Genomic DNA, 20,298 nt, shown 5'->3' on the forward strand with positions numbered 1-20,298 from the left:
ACACTCTCTCACAAGACACTAAAGAGTTTTGTGTTCTTGAAAATCTGACAGATGGACCAATGTTCCCAGCTAGGAAATGAGATAATCACATGTAACCTAGATGTCAGCGGGGATTTCCTGACCCCCTGAGACTTACTTGGACATCTGTTCATACCTGATGGAGGTCAAGAAAGTCCTCACAGCTTCTTCAAGTTGAGGGGAATGTGGTGTCAGGTTTTCCAGACCCCTTTTCTTCTCATTTCCTTTTTTCTTACATACAGTCATTTCAGTGACAATGCTGCTGACATGAAATTGACTCTTGCCCAACTTACCCCATTTACGCCACCCCCTGAAATATCTGCAATAACTGTAGAATTGAAAGACATGGAGGGTGTTTATAATGGAAATAACCTCAGACTAGACCTAACACTTTAAAATAGTTTTTGGTACTTCTGTTTTCAGGAAGTTTCTAGTGACCCTCCCCATACAATCAAGCAAATTTCTCAACCTTTGCTGCCACTTCTTCTACTGACATACTTATTCTTAGGATCTTACCTTCCACACCAAGTGCCTTAACAAAGTTCTTATCAAAGTTCATACTGTTTGTTCCAAAGAGTAGAAGGACTTTTATTAGAATAATAGCATTTTTCAATGTGTTGTGATGAACAGTACCCTTACTAACAAGATAACCTAGAATTTCCTTTTTCTGTAACCTTGAAAGATAGAGGACAAAGTTAGTTTATATAATGAGGTAATTATAAACTTAGCAGCCGTGCCACCTTGACACTACCAGTACATTGCTTCATAGAGTGCTGAAAATTTCATTTGACACTCTGAGCATGTATATTATTCAAGTTGGTGGACTAAGGACAATATCACAAAAGTATGAGCATCAAGTAAAAAAATGGAAGATGTGCTAGGATTCGGTTTTCTTCAGATTTCTTTTTCCTTTGTTTTCTGAACTTTGCAGATTTTCCAACAACAGGGGAGATAATATGGTTTGTAAATATCTGAGAAAGATACCTAATTTTTTACTTTATTTATAAACCAGCTTTTTAAACCCTTTCAACCAAAGCATGATCTTGTGAGAAAAAATAATATTTAGTTGAAGTCCTCAGGAAAAACAAACAATGAATGCCAAAAAGCATGGGGAAAGAAATGAGGAATAGAAATGCAGAGTTACCTTAGTAAGCCTCAGTTATTGATGTGTTGTGGGTCTCTTTATTCCCCTCTACTGCAGAGTTAATACAATTAATAGGACTTCATGGTTTGTTCTCTGGTATTTGCTATTCAAAGCATGTATTGAATTTAGAAGTATCTCTGGCTGATGGCAAAGCTGATATTACATGATTTTAGTATAACCAAGGAGAAAGTGGGACAAAATTCAACAGTAGAGTGACTTTAGTGTTATGAGTCAGGAAAAAACAAAAGAACAGTTAGCTATCAGGAAATGTAAAGGACTCATCAGGGTGAAAGTAAAAATACGTGGAAGTTGGAGAATATATCCATGACATACATACTTTTTCTTTCAACTTGATTTCAAATTGAATATTTTGCTACATAAACCAGATAGAAAAATCTGCTGAAATCTTAAAATATTCTCTGGCCCAGATTATCACTGTTGTGTTTGGAGATGTTCAAACTTTGCAGCTGCATATGAAAAATGGTGAGATGATACCTCCAAATCAGCACAATGGACAGCAGCAGCACCTTGGAAATTTCTGTGTGAACTCTCAGGAGAGCAGGTCTCAGGGACATTTTCAAACAGGGTCTTAAACATGGTCAGTAGTCAGAGCTATTTGTGGTGATCACCCTGTTAAGGTCCTGCCACATGCTTTCCCAGATTCAAGCATGACAAGCTTACAGTTTCTAGCTAACAGTGCTCAACATATAGTTTACATACAAATCAAAGTAAGATTGAGTTCCAATAGAATCCAAGTCCCAGCTTCTAATTGTTTCCTCTAAAATATAAATGGTCCACTTTTGCATCTTCTTAACTGAATTAGAGATTTTAACTTCTTTGCTTTCAAAGACCATGACCTAAGAGTACAGATGTTTCCCTAACTAAAAGCCTAGTGGACCACTTAGTGGGAAACATTTTCCTTCCCTGATGCTTACTGATAGAAATCCAATAGGGCTTCACTACCTCAGCTATCACAGGCTGCTCTAAGCTCTAAAAGGTTGTCTTCATCTGTTAAGGAACATCTGCTCCACGCTTTGGTCATATGGTGGCCCTTAGGAAATAGTTCTCTAAGGCAGAAGCATATTTCATTAGATTCATATGATTTACAAACAAGAATTTTAAGTTCTAATTAGTACTTTCAGGGTGATTCATGCAAAAGAAAGATTTCAATTTGCATGTCAATGAAAACTTGCTGCTTTAGAAAACTGTGCTCAACTATGTAATTAATCTTTGTACATAGGGAAGGATTTGTTTTTCTTATTTCCAATCCTCAGGAAGCAAATTCAGACAACCTTAGCATCTTAGAAATTTAAAACATCCATGAATATTGCACCAATGACATTTCAGATTTGGCATATTAGAATAAAAACAGAGAAAAAAAATGGTCCTTAAAATAATCCTCTGCTTTCACCTACCAAAGCCCTATTTTCTCTTCCTCTTTCTACCTTTCCTTTCTAATTTCCCTCTCCCTTCTCTTTTCCTTCTTCCACCCCTCTCCCCTTTCCTCTGTTTTTCTCTCTCCTGCATTGTACTCCCTTTTAGAACTATTATAACCTATGCTTGCTTTGTTAGTTTTTATGCTAGAATTGCTCATTTTCACTCTGTGCAATCATTACTAACAAAAATGCTTTATTCTAAAGTTATAAATTTTAACTAATGATTACCATAATGATTAGATTTCTACTTTTTATATATTAAACTAAAATATTGGCCCCTTTTCCCAGTAAGAAAATGAAGCAGAAAGAATCAAAAACAACTAGAATGTGAGAGAGATGAGTGACAGTAAATAGGAGCTACTTAATTCCTTGGCTTGGGAGCATGATAGAGCTTATAAAATAAGTGATTATACAATATTATTTTTATTTTATCATATATGATACTTTGTCATGCCAGTACAAGAACGACCCTTTATCTTTTCCATAGTAATTTATAATATGGGATGATGTTGGTATTTCCCACCCCATCAAAATGGGCAGAGACATATGACTTGCACTGCCAAGAATGAATCTTTTCTCCTTCTGTGGCCACAGGGATTGGTTCTGGAACATGCACTGATCAAAATGGGCTGATTAGACTTTTTCTTGGGAGTTTTGCTGGAGAGGCCCAGTAATGAAGTATGGAAGATTGAGACAGACAGTGGTTATCTTACTGCCCTAGGAAGAAGGTTTGTCTGAGAGCAAAGCTAAGCAGCAGTGGGTTTAATTGTACAAGAGCAAGAGAAAAGATTCTAAGAATTGATGCCCTTGACTGCATTTCTTGGAGGTTTGCAGAAAGAAAGTATTTTATAGATAAATATGAAATGAATGGTGGAAAGGATGTCTTTAAATGGGAAAGAGAAGACAGAACAAATTCAGGAAGGACAAATAGAGAACATCTCTGGACTCTGAGGAATTTGGAATGGCTGCTGTTTCAAGATGTTGACCAATTAGTAGTGAATATGACTTGAAAAGTTGGTCAGATGCTGATCATGGAAAGGGCCTTGATCTCCAAGATAAGGAGTTTGAATTTGATAGTAAAGGCAGTGGGAAGTTATTGAGGGCATTTAAGCAAGCATCTGACATGGTCTGATTTGCTTGTGTTGACCTATTTTAGAAATAAAAGGTAAAGTTAGAAAGATTTTTAAACATTATCATTGCTATTTCCCATTCAGAAGCATCAAAATAATAATAGGAAAATTTAAAGTTCTAAATATAACTGTAAAAAATCAATTTTTTTTACATCTGTAGGTTTATTTTGTCATTTATGGTATTATAAAATAGCATGGAGACATTGTTATGAATATATTGATTTGATCTTAGACATTCCAATTATATTAAAAAGGAGAAGTTAGCAAATATAAAACACTACCACTGCTGAAAACAGAATCAGTACAAATAACTAAGTTAGGATATAGAAGGGTCAACTTTACTGAGAAGTAGTACAATGAAAATGGGATTGATTCTATGTTTCAGATCAGAAGTCCATATTCAGAAACCAAGTAAGTCATAAATGTTGTTTAAACATTCTGTATATCCATAGTCAATTTATTCTGTCCCAAAATTATCAAAATTAGTATTTGATAAATACACAATTTTGCTATTTAGGATAATATTAACTGTATATCTGCATATTGAGCATGCCTATATTTAAGTAATATTCTTTTCTCCTATTAACATGCAGGGATTTTCATTTTGCAAAATTATTTTCCATTTATGTTTGTTTTTCATGACATTCTGTGATGCAGACTATGTGGCTTATTTTACAGATGAGAAAACTGAGGCTGGTAGAAGATAGTAGTAAGTTGCTCATGGGTGCACAGAGAGGCTGGCCAAAATGAGAGTTGAGTCTGAGTTTGACTCTAATGCTAAGACTTTGTGGTTTCCCTATTTCTATTTTAAATACTGTGTCCCTTATTTTTCCAGAGAGCATAACAGTTGACCCAGAGCAGGTAGCTCACAGATCCAGGAATTCAGTATCCAGTCACAAGCCTGCACTGTGGATGCTAGGGAGTCTGACACAGTGGTCTAGTGAACCCATTGCTTGTGCTAGCCTTCTGAGTCTCATTAGGCTTTCAAATATTTTTTCTCTGACATTTCTTTTCCCTGGGGGGTGGGGTAATTTTTGCTCTCATTTTTTTTCTTGCCCTCAACTCCTTTATATTTTACTTCTTTTTGCCAGCCAACATGAAGATTGAAATCTCTTCCCAGGTCTAGTGGAGTTAAATATTCAGGTCAAAGTAGTAGCTGCATTCTATCCAGTGGGTTAATTACCAAGTGTCACTAATTTCCCAAGCAAATTATGAGGCATTTCCCACTCTCTGAACTCCTATTATTGACTTGGTGAGATAAAAATGCAAACCCAGATCAACAGGGGCCTCATGGACTTTTGGATGTTGCATTTAAACTAATGACTCATTCCTCACAGGTCAATATTGAGTTCTAAGAAAGCCAAACCACTTATCGTCCCTGAATTCTGCCACATCTTACTCACATACAGTCAGCATCTCTGGCTAACTTTCACTCATTCTACTCCCAACTAATGCATCTCCTCCTCCCCTCAAGTGTTGATTGAGATTTCTCTAGTGTAAGTTCCTGCCTCTCTTGTAGTAGTTTTCACATTGAATAGAAACTGTCTCTTTTTTCCAGTACAAGAAACAACATCTTGAATGAGTCTGTGTTTTTATCTTTCTAGCTCCAGTGCCATCTACAGGGTCTGGAAAAGAGAATGTAGCCCATGAACACAAGTACAAATAAAAACAAACTGAATCAAAACAGTGGAATTTTTTAATAATCAAAATACAAATCCATAAATATATGTCTTACATGCATTTTCTAGGAATGACACATTTTTGATTACTTTAAAATGGTTGGAAGAGCTTCTTAGTGCAGTGGGAAAACCTGTACCCATCCAATAAAAGAGGCTAAAGAGAAATAAACTATTACTTATTAAGGGAAATGTCCTAGAGTGATAAAAACTGGCTTACGCACATGTCGTTCCATTTCATCTTTGTAGCAATTCTACCTTCATATTGTGGATAAGTAAGCTAGGTTTCAAAATAAATTAACTTCAGAAAACAGATTTAGTAAATGATAAAATGGGACAGAATTCCCAGAGACAAGCACTTGCAAGTCTGATACACTCAAGTCTCAATGCTCATTGCATAATTAATATGTCTGATACTTGGGTGAGTATATATATTCTCTCTAACACTATTCTGTTTGTGCACATGTATGTGTATGAGCACACCTGTGTGTGAGCCATGGAGCTAAGCAGAAAGTGCCTAAGTCATAGGTCACAAGGATAAATTAGTTAATATTTATAACATGAAGCAAAATTGCAGATATTAACAGATAGATGAGGATTATTCTTCTTGTATAGCCCAATAATTGCTGAGTCTACAGTTGTCTTTCTCTCACTGTTCTACATTTCTATCAGAACAAATTACTGTCATATTGTGAATGCCAAGGAACAGTCTAGGTATTAGCTAATTGCAGAATAGGCAAAGAAATATCCTTACAGTTTACTTCTAAAATGTTCCTTAAGGAATGACAACAGGCCAAGACAGGCCTAGAAACAAGGTGCCTGGGGAGATCCAACTCTGGGACTAAATTTTCACTAGAGCCTGACACGTAGAAGATCTAACCACAATGGATTGTGTTTGAATTGTCTTCTTTGTGGTCTATAGATGCTGGAAATTGTGTTAGGAACTTGGAATTCTCTAGAGCAGAAGAACCAGGAATTCTCTAAACTTTTTCAGGAAGAAGTGTGTTCTCTTTCATTCTCTTATTTCAGAGTTAATATTGAGATGTAGATTAGGAATCTCTTTAAGTAATTGTTGTATCTTTATTATTGAAGGGTAAAGATCAGGCACTGAACTTGGATTTCCCTTCTTTATTTCTTTCATCTCTGAAATGCTAGCTGAAGAACTCACAGAGATAATGCACCAAAAAAAAAAAAAAAAAAAAAAAATGCCTAACAAGTAATGTGACACAGAAATCCTGACTATATGTGGGAAAAGTTTCAAAATGTGACTGAGTAATAAAGTCATTTTTTAAAAAAAATTGGAGGACATTCATCAAAAGAAGTTAGGGCAAAAATCAAGGGAGATAAAAATATTTCCCTGTCTGTAGCGACTGTCAAGGCATTATGCATATGGATGCTACATTATCTGCCTAAAGCGTGCTCCTGTGCTTCTTAAGGCACAGAAGCTTTTAGGGCCACGTGGAACTCCACTTCACAGTTCTTGTAATGAAGTGAATGTAAGCTCTCTGCATAAAAACACCTCAAAGGATATGGAATGGAATGGGAATCAGGTTCACCAAAAAATGATAGAAGCCATATAGATTAATAAAAGAAATTTTTACCTCAGAGCATTGACAAGGATTCTCTCTGCTCCTTGGGGAGTTCAGCATTCAAGGTAGAATTTCCTTTCTGCAACTTGGCTCTTCTAAAGCTTCTATAACTTGAATCAAAGGATCGTGTGAAAACAGAAATTGTCATTTAAAAAAAAAAAAAAAAAACTTTCTGAGTTATTAGGGAAGTTCCCGCAAATGAAATTAACTTTAGATCATGGAAAACAATGTTTTACCTATGAAACAATTCATACACTTCCGATGAGCTAAAATATAATATTTTATTCATTGAGTGGGTGGGGAGGGTTTAGAAATTGTTTTATAAAGAACTAAAATAGTTTGAAACTATTTTAAAAAATCTTATTTCATTGTAGAAAGAGCTCTCAGGGCTCTTATTGAAGATTTGGCTGTGTTAGTAATGATTTCTTACCCTCACCTACAAATTCTGTGATTCATTTCTGTTATAACATTCTCTGTTTTATGAAAAGGTTTTTTTTCCCCCTTCTTTTTTAAATCTAATCTTACCTGTGATTAGTCCTGCCCTACTTTTCTATGTCACCTTCAAAAAAGCGATAAAGCCTGAGTTTCCTCCAAAAATAGACATTATTTGAGTCTCCTTGTTCTATAGCTGTGGTGTCATTAGGGACTCATGTGGCACTGCAGATACTAAGAAGAAATATGTCATTCGGTTCTGAGGTCAGCTTAGTCTAGGGAGGAAAGAGCAATCTGGTGGTGAAACACCCTACAAAATAATATCTCTGATTCAACTTACAGAAAGCTCCCTGGAATTAAAAGACACCACCAACATCTTTTTCCCTACTAACCAGGACTTTATCTATCTGACCTAGATTATCAGACCGTGAAAAGTGGATATGAGTCCCTTGCAAAGTAATATCATAAAGTCTTAAGGCTAAAATGAAGTGTATAAGAGCTTTTCTTTGCAACTTTTCTCCTAATTCTTAAATTTGTCTTCAATAGCATCTCCAGGGGTTTCTTTTAGTTTTTTATTTTTTTCACACATTTCTTAACAAGAAACCTACTGCTCATGAGACTGTGAACTCTTTGAAGGTGCTGATACTTTGTGTTTTCCATTGTTACCTCCTGAAATCTAAATAATGCTCAGTCCATATTAAATGCTTACTCAAAATGTCTTGAATAAATGAATGATTGGTGTGAGGTACTGCTACCATGATTGCTTAGCAATGTTGCACAGAAAGCAGATGGTGTAACTTCTTTCTGTTTCTTCTCTCTCCCTCTTAACATTTTCCTTTCCCCTCCTTTCATCCAATGGTTGGCATAGAGATCACTCATGCTGGAAATATGAACCTCGCATTTAGTAGTTTGTTTATGGAAAGTTAACTACATTATCTATTCTTTCCACCAACCTGTTTAAAGTCCTAATGGGATATAAGTTAAGGGTCATCCACTACCCAGGTGTTATGGTTTGGATATAAGGTGTCCCCCAAAAGCTCACGTGTGAGACAATGTAAGAAAATTCAGAGGAGAAATATTTGGGTTGTGAGAGTCTTAACACAATCAGTGAATTTATCCCCTGATAGGGATTCACTGAGTGGTAACTGAAGTGGTAGGATGTGGCTGGAGGAGGCATGGCTTTGGGGTATATATCTGTAACTGGCAAGTGGAGACCATTCTCTCTGCTTCCCAATCATGATGTGAGCTGCTTCCCTCTGCAACACTCTTCTGCCATGATGCCCTGCCTCACCTTGAACCCCAGGGAATGGAGCTGGCTTTCTATAGACTAAGACCTCTGAAACTGTAAGCCTCTAAGTAAACTTTTCCTCCTCTACAGTTGTTCTGGTCTGATCCTTTAGTCACAGCAGCAAAATAGCTGACTCAAACACCAGGTAACAATTTTGCTTAAATTCTGTGTTTCAGTTTTTTCCATCTGTAAGATGAGGATAATAATTACACCTACCTGATATGATTATGTGAAGATCCAATACCATAATATTCAGAGAGAACTTCAGAACAGTATCTACCACATAGAAAGCCCTCAATAAACATTAAAAGTTGATATCATATGAAACAGCCTTTCTATATTTATTCATTTTTCACTGTTCTGGTTATCTCTTGCTCCATTACCTCTCATTTTTCTGTACGTTTTCTGGCTGAACTCAGCTGTGTGGTTCTCACTTGGGTTTTGTGTATGTATTTGCTGTGAGACACCAGGGACCTGGAGGCATCTGAACACTTGCCTAGTTGGATGTCTAGGAGTGCACACACCCATAGCTAACAGTTGACATCAGAATATTCAACAAGGTCTACATTTAACTTCACCATGTCACTTGAGTTTTATACAAGGGTTTCGAGAGGGAGTTTTTCAAGAGCAAACACAGAAGACCTGACTGAAAGTCACAAGACTTACTATAATTTTACGCCAGAAGTTACATAGCATACTTTCTGCCATATCCTATGGATCCGAGCAGTCACAGGGTCTGTCCACAACTGACGGACTGGATAAAAAGACTATCTCTGAAGCTCAGGAATGACAAGATTACATTGCAAAATAGCATGTGATGTAGAAAAACTCTTGGCTGCTACTTTTGGAAAATTTTATCAGCCACATTGACTGTCATAACTTTTTTCTTTTGCATTTGAAATTAAATTCATTTCCCTATTGTTTTATGAAATACTCAGGAGCATATAGAAAAGTTTAAATCCTCAAAGACTATTGGTCAGGTTTTCAAAAGTTTGAAGACTGTTAGTATGATTTTAGTATTTTTCTGGATAAATATTTATAAATGTTTTGATTTTTCTATAGAAAGAATTATTTAAAAGATACTTTTTATTTTGGTCTTTATCTTAGGGTTAAATGTGATGGTTTAATAAACCTAAAATTGGTTAAAGGAAATATAACATTTATGGTTGCTTTCATTAGATTGGGTTGAGTAGACCAACTGGCCATTCATTACACTTTTTCATGTTTAAATCATCCAACACACAGAAATTTGAAGTAGAATCAAATTTTTACTATGCCTATTCATATCTGTATCTCTAGCCTGTCATTATTCCAACATAATAATAAAAAATGTTTTTTTCCTTCTCTGTTGCTCTAACAGCAAGCTCTTTCCTGTACATATTGTTTCTGTCTCCCCCCAAAACTACTGAAGCTCAAGGAGGATAAAGCTATTCCAACAAGGGAGTGGAGTAAATACTTGAGTTACAGGTATCCATTTCTTGTAAGTTCAAATGTTCATTCATTTATCAAATTTAGGATTCTTTCATTATTGTATTAAAAATTAGTAGTAGGTCCCACATTCATTACTGATATTCATGGTTCACTTGGCTAACACTGAAATAGTACCTAGAAAAGCTATAATTATTTTCCCAGCTTCCCTTATAGATAAGCATTTCCATGTAACACATTTCTGGCCTAAAAGATACTAATGTCGGGCTCTGCAAAGATATCTGTTATTTGTTGAAAAGGAAAGGTGAGACTGCTATTGTCCTTTCCACTTTCTTTCCTGCCATGGCAAGAGTCAAAATACCCAGGCCTGCAGGCTTTGTCTACCTCGTCTTTTACCATGAGGGAAAAAGACATGAAAACCATCCTGATGCTGGTTCTGGTATTACTGAGTCATTGATTCAATAGCAGTAATTGATTCCTTCTAGTTTTGTTTTCAGACAAATAAACAAATACACTCTTGTCAAACAAGTACAGTGTTCTTGAATTAAGTTACTGAGAGTGGTTGATGCTATTGTTATTGCATTTTGGCTAAAATAACTTTGCCACCTTCCTCCCTCTCTCCTGCCTTCCTTTCTTCTTTCCATCTTTATCTTTTTTTCCCTTTTATTTACCAAGTGATAGGTACCAGAATATGTGAATGATACTAAAGAAGAGAGATGCTGTCTCAAGGAGTTTGATGAAAGTTGTTAAGAGACTTTTATGGAAAGCCTTTTATTTTGGGAAAAAGAAATCTACAAAGCCAAAGCAATGAGAAAGATAAGGCACCAAAGCTGGAAATGCTCTCAATGGCTAATAAATTATGGAAAGACTATCACTTTATCTTATTAACTCAGTCTGACCAACTGATAAATGTATAGGTTTGGAATCAAAATTAGTCATATGTTAACAATGATATGGAAAGATACTTCGAAGTAGTTTCAAAGTTGTGATAATGTATACAGTGAACTATATGATATAATAGGTAGATCATGTGATTGTATGCAAAGTAGTAATTTCTGTGTAAGAACCATCTATAAATACAAATTCAGAAAAGGATTGACAATGTTTTCATATCAATCACATCTCTTGTCATTGTTCTCCTCCTCTTCCAGATTTCAACTTGAAATGTGTACAGTTTTTTGTTGGGCACTTGTTATGCACTGCTTCCTCTGCCTGGAACACTTTTTCTCTCTTCATTGATCAGCTTCTACTCACCTTGCAGGTCTCAGTTAAACCTTCCTTACTCTGAGAAGATTTTACAGTACATAAGTTATTTTTTTTTTCACATACTTCCATAGGGCTCTGTTGTTCCTTAATCACAAGTTGCAATTACTTATTTACTTGTCAATTCCTTGCTAAACTCTTGTGTTTCATGAGGATAGGGATAATAGCTTTCCTCTGCATCTTCAGAGCCTTGCCTGGTTCACTGTGGGTACTTAAGATGTGTTGAATAATTGACAGCATTTAATTACCATTTAATTTTTGTTACATTTGCTTTAAACAAAAATAAAGTTTGGAATTAGTTGTAAGAAGCAAGCCTACATTATTAAATTCACTCATAGGATTTTATTTTTGTCATCATGACAAAAAGAAATAATCCTTTCTTTTGAAGTTTTCCATTTTTTAATATTCAATAGAGACTCTTTTCTAATGTTGTAATTTCTTCTTTGACATTCTTGGTATGCCAGAAAGCTATCAGTCTTCTCATTTGCCAATCTTTGCTGGCCAAGTATGAATGTTCAAAGCCAGACTAATTTCCACATAACATATACTACATTTTCCTACCTAAAAGATCAAAGAAAAACACTATGCTTGACATGATTTATTTTTGAGAAATATGTGTAGCCTACTTTAATATAGGAAAACATTTTTCATTAGGTTCCTGAGGGGGAGAATTATGTCTCACTGGATGTATGTCCTCATTTTAACAGAGCATTACTATTTTCAATTTTGTTTTGTCTTGTTTGGTCACCTAGTATCTCAAAAAATAAACATTCTTAAGTATACGTGATTCTGAAATGTATTTCATAGTATGTGAAACAGATGGTTTTAAAATTTCTAATATGTTGAAAGGTGTTTAAACTTAAGTTTCAAGTCCTTCTTGAGTTTTTCTTTGCAGGATTTTTATAAGAGTTGCATCATGCTAACTAATAGATAAATTTACAATCTACACTGCAACTCTCCTTTGTTCACCTTTCATATTAGTCAAATTACCTATATTTTCTTTTCTTAACCTTTAATTACCCAGTTCACTTATATATATGTATGTATACATACATATATACATAAAGTAAATAAGAGAATAATGTTAAAGATGCCATTGCACAAAATAAAACACCAAGTGAGCACAACGATGTGACTTTTAAAAATTATTCAATTCTCTTCTGACAATTCAAAATTGAAACCATTAACTTGGTTGCTTTTCTTCTTTGTATTTTTTGGAGGATAATGTAACTCCTGCTTTCCCAGGACCCCTTTGCTAACCAAAAAGCACCAGACACCACTGGGTTGCTTGAGCAGATTGGACATATTTTTTTTTCCTACTATTCCTTTCCATTAACTTGCCATATCAAATAAACTTCAAAATGGTTTTCAAAAATCTTTTGTATTAAGTAATTTCTCTTCTCTCTGTTGAGACTGTCCCGTTGGGCTTTCATCACTTTCTATCTACCTTAGTGAGAAAACCTCCTAACCATGTCTTTCTACTTGGTCATATCTCTGCCCAAGTATCTTTTCACTTTGGAAATCTCACCATATTGGTTCTCTGTGTGAAAACCCATAGTTATTTCTAGTATCACTTGGGAAAAGTTAAAGATGTGGTTAGGTTCTAGCTACTGAATCTCCTTTATGTCTTCAAACAAATCCTTTTCTCTTGCCTTTCTGATCTCCTGACCTTTTACATATAATGACTCCTTTGGCGGGAAAACCCTCTTCCCTAACCCCACTACCCACACTGTGTCTTCCCAAGGTTGACTCATTGTCCAGTTCTCAACTTCAAAACACTCTTTGAAGCCAGCCTTCATCGTCCCAAGTGGGAGGTCTGGTTTCCCAGTCTGTGTTTCCCATGGAATCCTCCACTTCCTTTTCTAGCTATTTCTTAAATTACATTTCCTTTTTAAAAATTAGTATTCTTTTAATTGAAAAGAAATCACAATTTTATACCTATTGGGGTAAAAAACACTGTTTTGATACACACACACACACACACACACACACACACACACATACAAAGTAGAATGATTAAATCAAGCCAAGTAACATTTCCATCATCTTATTTTTACTTTTGTGGCCAGATATTTGAAATTTACTCTCTTACTTATGTTGAAGTGTACATTATTTTTGACTATAGTTGCCCTCTTCTGCAATAGATCTCAAATGTTTTCCTAATGTCTAACTGAAATTCTATGCCCTTCAACTAATAACCACTCTCTTTTCCCCTTTCCCAGCCTCAGACAATCATCATTCTACTCTCTGCTTCCATGACTTGGGCTTTTTAAGATTCCACATGTAATATCATGTGGTATCTGTCTTCCTGTGCCTGGCTTATTTTATATAGCGTAATGTCATCCAGCATCATCCACTTTGTTGCAAATAACAAAATTTCCTTCTGTTTTTAAAGGCTAAGTAGTATTCCTTTGTGTTTATGGAGTATATTTTCCCTATCTATTCATTTATTGATGGATATTTAGGTTGATTCTGCTTCTTGGCATCATAAACAATAGTACAACGAACACAGGAGTGCAACGATCCCTATGATACATTGATTTCCATTCCTCTGCATATGTATCCAGAAGTAGGATTATTGGATTGTACGGCAGTTCTTTTTTCTTAAGGTATATTCTTTTTTATTTATTTATTTTTCATTTTTTACAGACCACATTTTGATTCACTGTACACAAATGGGTGCATCATTTCGTTTCTATGGTTGTACACGATGTAGATTCATACCATTCGTGTAATCACACATGTACACAGGGTGATGATGTCTGTCTCATTCCACCAATTTTCATGGCAGTTCTATTTTTATTGTTAGGAAACTTTGTGAAGTTTTCCATAGTGGCTATACTAATATGCTTTCCCATCAACTGTGTCCACAGGTTCTCCTTTCTTTGCATCTTCACCAACACCTGTTTTCTTCAATTTTTTCAATAACAGATATTCTAATAAGTGTCAAGTGATAGTTATAGAACCAAGAAAGATCTTAAATAGCCAAGATAACATGGGGCAAAATTCCCAAATGAAATGAATAAAAACTAAAGCTTGAGATGTCACATTCCCTGTGTTCAAAACAAAAGCTATTTTAATCAAATTAATGTAATACTGGTGTAAAAACAGACACACTGTGAGAAAACAGTAGAGAAAATTAAAAATAAACCCTTATGGTTATGATTGATTGATTTTTGATAAAGGTGCCAAGAATGTCCTGAAGGGAAAGGATACCATCCTCAGTGAATGCTACTGGGAAAACTAGAGACCCACAGTTAGATCCCACATGAAGAATAAAGCCAGATCCTATCTCACACCATGTGCCTAAACCAACTCAAATTGGATTGAAGAGTCAAATTTAACCAAAAGAAAATGTATGTCTACCAAAATAAAGCATGGGGAAACAGCTTCATGACATTGGTCTGGGCAATGACTATTGTCTATGAACCAAAAAGCACAGCCAACAAAATTAAAAATAAACAAATGAATTTGCTTTAATCTAAAAAGCTTCTGCACAGTGACCAACAGAATCAAGACAAAGCCTATGGAAAAAATAATTCCAGACTATACATTGGATAATTGGTTGATGTCCAAAATATATAAGAAATACAATTAATAGTAAGAGAAAAATTCAAATAATTCATTTAATAAATTGCCAAAGACCTGAACAAATATCTCTTAAGAGAAGACATACAAACAAGGAACAGTTTCATTAGAAAGTGCTCAGTATCACTCATCTTTCCAGATATGCAGGTTAGATCCTCAGTAGGTATCACCTTCCATGGCTTTTTCTCACTGAACTGAGGCCTCTTGACTGTGTTATTCATGTTACCCAGAATTCTGTGTGGTTGGACTGTATCTGTTCTTCCTAAACTTTCTACCTGCCTGGGAGTTTGTAATGATTATTTATAAGACAAATTAATTCGTAAACATTGCTTCCTATACAGTTTTTGATGGGTTCCTATTTTCCATTTGGCAACATGTTTCAGAGAGAAACTATTCTTCCACGAGGTAAAATGCTGCAATATTTTTTCCTATCAGTGTTATGAGCTTTCTAAAAGTATTAATTTGAAGTCTATATTTTTATCTTTCTCATATCTCTTTTAGTATCTCTACTCTACAATCTTATGATCACTATCTTTTAAATTGTCTTGAAAAAAAAATGAGTCACTGTTTGATTTTTATGTGTACTGACAGTGACCTCAAAATGTTACTATATTATTCATAGCTCATAGTGCTTTAGCTTCATTTAATTGGAAAAGTCTAATTGTGTGTTTCTAATTCTGTTAATGTAATGCTGTTGGGCCAAGGGGAAGTACAGAGAAGTTTGAAGATTAGTTGCCATTTCTATTAATTAATAATTGGTTCAATTTTCTTTAGTAAAGATGCCATGATATCCCTTTAATTATACTAGGATCCCTCTATTATGGAGCAAAAATAATGTGGCATGTTATTTTACCAATAATGTCTTGCACAAAAGGTTTAGAACATTAGTAAATTATGTTTTGTCAGTACACGAAATCACTGACTCTCTAATGAAGAATATTTTATATGATTGAAAGTAAGATTAAATAATTACCTCTTCAAATTCCTGTTTCCCTTGATTTGAAAGTACCAATATGAGTGACCAAAGAAGTTACATTATGCAGTATTAAGGATAATATTTTATGGTCACTTTTTCAGAGTCGTGCTTTGTTAGTAAAATTCTACAGCACATAAGGATATGAAAAATTGTATACTTGTGCACTCCTTGTAAATTTGATAATTGTAAACTTAAACTAGGTTAAAAATTCTCATACAGAGATATCTTTCTTTCCTTCAGGAAGGTGAAATTGAATTTACTGATCCTGAATTCAGTTATCAATAGCTACTAACAGATGAGTAAAATAATATGAAAGCCTTGAGTTCAAATATACAGCCAGGAAGTGGTTTCTTAGCTTTGTTTCTCAAGCCACTAGTTCACTGTGTTCTCAAATTCTTTACCTTTGCCCAGCTAAATCATCATAAACTATCCTCAGTAGTCTTTTAGCAGTTACTTACTTACCGACCTCTGTTTACTTCTTACCGTATCTATGAAGTATATATGTAACTAAATATGCAAAACTTCCCATTTCTGCCTTCTGATTAGCATATTTCTGCTCTCCAAAGTAGGTTCTAGATTGTCATGTTTCTGCTATGTGACCACGGTATTAGCTTTCCATCACTATAACAAATACCTTAGATAATCAGCCTACAAAGGAAGACATCTATTTAGGTTCAGTTTTAGAGGGTTCAGTCCATGATCTGTTGACCCCATTGCTTTTCAGCCAGGAGCAAAGCAACACATCATGGTAGGTATATGGGTGTGGTAGAGCAAAGCTACTTACCTTGTGCTTGGGACATCAAATAGAGAAAGAGGAAGGAGCTGGAGTCCTCCTAACTTAATTGGGTTAATGTCTGCAATGACCTAAGACTATCCACAAGGCCTGGCTTTTAAAGTTTCTACCACCTCCTAAGAGTGCCACTCTGGGGAGTAAGTCATTAACACAGGGGACATTTTTGGGCATTTAAGACTCAAGCTATAATATCCACCTTCACAGCCATGTCATGCCTGTTTTGTTGGACTGCAGTATATTCTATGTTATATTTAGTGCAATCTGTAGGACTGTTCTTCAGGTGGCCTTAGACTGACCCAGTTCTTCTCCCACTCTGTCTTCCTACATGTGATTATTAGAGTAACTATAGAATGAGTTGGGAATGCAACCCTGAGATAAAGAAGAGCTGCCAGGGACAAACTGGGTCTTTTTCCTGTCCCTTTGAGAGAATGTAGCACTTTGAGATAGTGAAGACCTGCTGAGCTAGTCCTGGTTTTGCTTCTCTTTCTTCTGGAAGAAGACATCTTTCAAAGGTTTCCAAAGTGATTCTCATGGCCTCTACAGAATATAACCTGGAAGGACCATATTATAGGGTTCTTCAACATTGATGCAAATGGGACACGTATGGTCAAGACTCCATTCAGAGAAGCAAGATAGGTGAATAGAGGACCCAGAACTTGCCTTCTCCTCCACAAAGAAGAACAAAAGAAATACATGAATAGATGCCTATTGAGGTGACTGATCAAGGCAGATGACTGAAAATTATAGGAGAAAAAGTGGAAACCTTGTAAGATCAACAGACAACAGCACAGTAAGAGAAATAAAATATTTTATCACCTGCCATCCTAGCTCAACAGATGGGGGAAGAAGAACCTTCTTTCTGAAGGGGTAAGGGCCAAAGAGAAAGTCTCAACAAATTCTACCATCAAGAATACTGGTAATCTTAGCTCTTGGAAATTTTCACCCCTTACAGACTTGAAATCCTAACTAGATGAAATCTGCACAGTAGCCTGGCTTGGGAAAAGAAATTCACATCATCTTCCAGCAAATTCTCTGGATAGTATAAGTAGAAGTCATTTTAAGCAGGGACCTATTGCCTTTATTTGAATTGCTATAGAAATCAAAAACTCCTCCATGGTCCCATCTCTTGGAACGGAAATCATTTCACTGCACGGGTTTAGTGGGTAGCTGCCTAGTGAACCTAATACGTCTGGGTAGAGTGACTGTGACACAAGCCAGCTCAAAGAGGTGCACTGTAGGGAACACGTGTTCCAATACAGAGAGAAATGGAAGTCACCATCCTTAAGACCTGGCATTTGGGGGAACCTGCCCTCCAAGATCAGGGGTGTGGTCAATCACACGTTTACATCCCAGTGCCAGTACGGGAGACATTCACTTATATGGTTCCCACCACCCCTTCTCCCAGTGCTGCATATAGATACCTGTCAATAACAAGGGGGGAAAGGACTCTATGATTCTGTTTGTGCCCCACCCAAAGCGGTGGGCTTGAGCAATGCCATGGCTTCGGCTATTACCACACCAACTCTCACCCTATCTCTGGGTCACATAGCCTTAGAAGGTCCAGAGAGAAACTTTGCTTGGTGCCAGACACATTCTACTCATTCTACTCATTCACTCCACTGAGCACTCCTGCTCAATCCCTGGTGGGCACTACCACTGAAAGAATTAGAGAGACAAAAGCCTCAGCTATTGTTCTGTCTTCTGGTGTATGTGACAAGGGGGGTGGCCATGCTCACTGTGGCAGTGGAGAGCACAAAAATCAGTACCCCTACAAGGTCCCACTATTGGCTGCTCCTGCACTTTGTCTGACCACTCACTGCTGAACAAACTGGATTCAAATGCCACAGAGGGAGTGACATGATTCTTGGCCTTGCCTCTTCCTATGAATAACCAGGGTCCACAATAATGTCCAGTCAGAGGACAAGTGTGCTGTCCCCTCCTCACCATTATTTGTGTACCCCATGCCAGAGTAACAGAACCAGATCAACAGTGCCTGAGGAAACCTCCATAATCTGTAGAAGCTACCATTCTCATTATAGGGGTAGCTACACAGTGTTCACTCCACTTACTTTGCTGTCAACACCACACTGCATGAACAATTAGATTATCCCCACTCTTGCTTGATCTGTAGAAACGGTGGGCCTTTCCAATTCCAATATGGTATGGATTGTGCTCAAATATCTTAATTATAACCAAAGAAGCCACAGAGAGATTACAAGAATAATTTTTTTAAGTACTGGGAATTGAACTCAGGGGCACTTTACCACTGAGTTGCATGACCAGCCCTTAAGATTTTTTTTTTTTAATTTGAGACAATGTCTTGCTATGTTGCCTAGGTAGGTTTTGACTTGTGATCCTCTTGCCTCAACCCGCTTGAGTAGATGGGATTACAGGTGTGTAACAACATGCCTGACTAAAAGAATGATTTTTCAAAAACTAAATGAGATCCAATAGAATACATACAATTAATGAAATTAGGAAGAGAATGCAGATGTGAATGAGAGATGTTGAAAATAATCAAAACAGAAATCTTAGAAATGAGGAGCACGCAAGTCAAAAAAATCATTTAGAAATCTCAAAAATAGACTAGATCAAACAAAAGAAAAAATATCAGAGCTTGAAGACGGCATTTTGAAATGTGATATTCAGACAGAGAAAGAGGGGTAAAAAAGAGAAAGAAGAAAGACAGCACTCAAGATTTTTGAAACACCATTAAATGATCCATCTTTCGCATCATTGGCATATGTAAAGGGAGGAAATAAAGGTCAAAGGCATAAGAAGCCAATGCAGTGAAACCATAACAGAATAACAGAACATTTCTCTTATCTTGGGAAAGATCTAAACACCCATATTCAGATGCTTACAGTAACCCAAATAGCATGACCAGAAAATATTTTCACTATGACATATCACAGTCAAACTGAAAATTATAATACAAAGAATTTTAAAATTTGCAAGTGAAAGGCACCAATTCATATTATATCTATTAGAATAATAGATATATCAGCAGAAACCCTGCAGAACACTTCATCTATCAGCTGCAGAATACATATTCTTTTCATTAGCACATGGAACTTTCTCTAGAATAGAGCATATATTAGGCAACAAAACAAGGCTTACTGAATTTAAAAAATGAAATTACTTCCAGTATCTTTTTCTGACCATAAGAGAATGAAACTAGATATCAATAACAAGAGAAACTTCAGAAATTGTACAAACACATGAAGACTTAACATACTTTAGAAGGAACAGTGGATCATTGAGGAAATCAGAAGGGAAATTTTAAAAGTTCTTCAAAGAAATGAAAGTGGAAATAAAACATGCCAAAACCTGTGGGATGCAGCAAATGCAGTACTAAGAAGGAAATTTATAGCAGTGATTTCTTACATCAAAAAATAGACTTGAGCAAAAACAAGATATTTCAAGAACTTAGAAAAACAAGAACAAGTCAAATCTAAAATTTGTAGAAGAGAAACAGTAAAGATATAACAAGTAATATGGACCAAAAGTAGATGGAAAGAAAGAATAAAGTTCTAT

At 35.9% G+C, this 20,298-nt stretch overlaps 1 long non-coding RNA gene across 2 annotated transcripts in view; it reads left to right on the forward strand.

The window, feature by feature from the left end:
• Positions 1 to 20,298, forward strand: part of LOC306664554 — a 320,843-nt gene that overhangs the window by 236,043 nt on the left and 64,502 nt on the right. For both annotated transcript variants that reach the window (XR_013764738.1, XR_013764739.1), the window contains one exon: positions 11,293 to 11,441. This is a non-coding gene — a long non-coding RNA (uncharacterized lncRNA). The remainder of the gene's footprint in view (positions 1 to 11,292; positions 11,442 to 20,298) is intronic.

This window comes from Sciurus vulgaris (genome assembly GCF_902686455.1).
Source record: "Sciurus vulgaris genome assembly, chromosome: 6".
NCBI classification, from domain to species: Eukaryota; Metazoa; Chordata; class Mammalia; order Rodentia; family Sciuridae; genus Sciurus; species Sciurus vulgaris.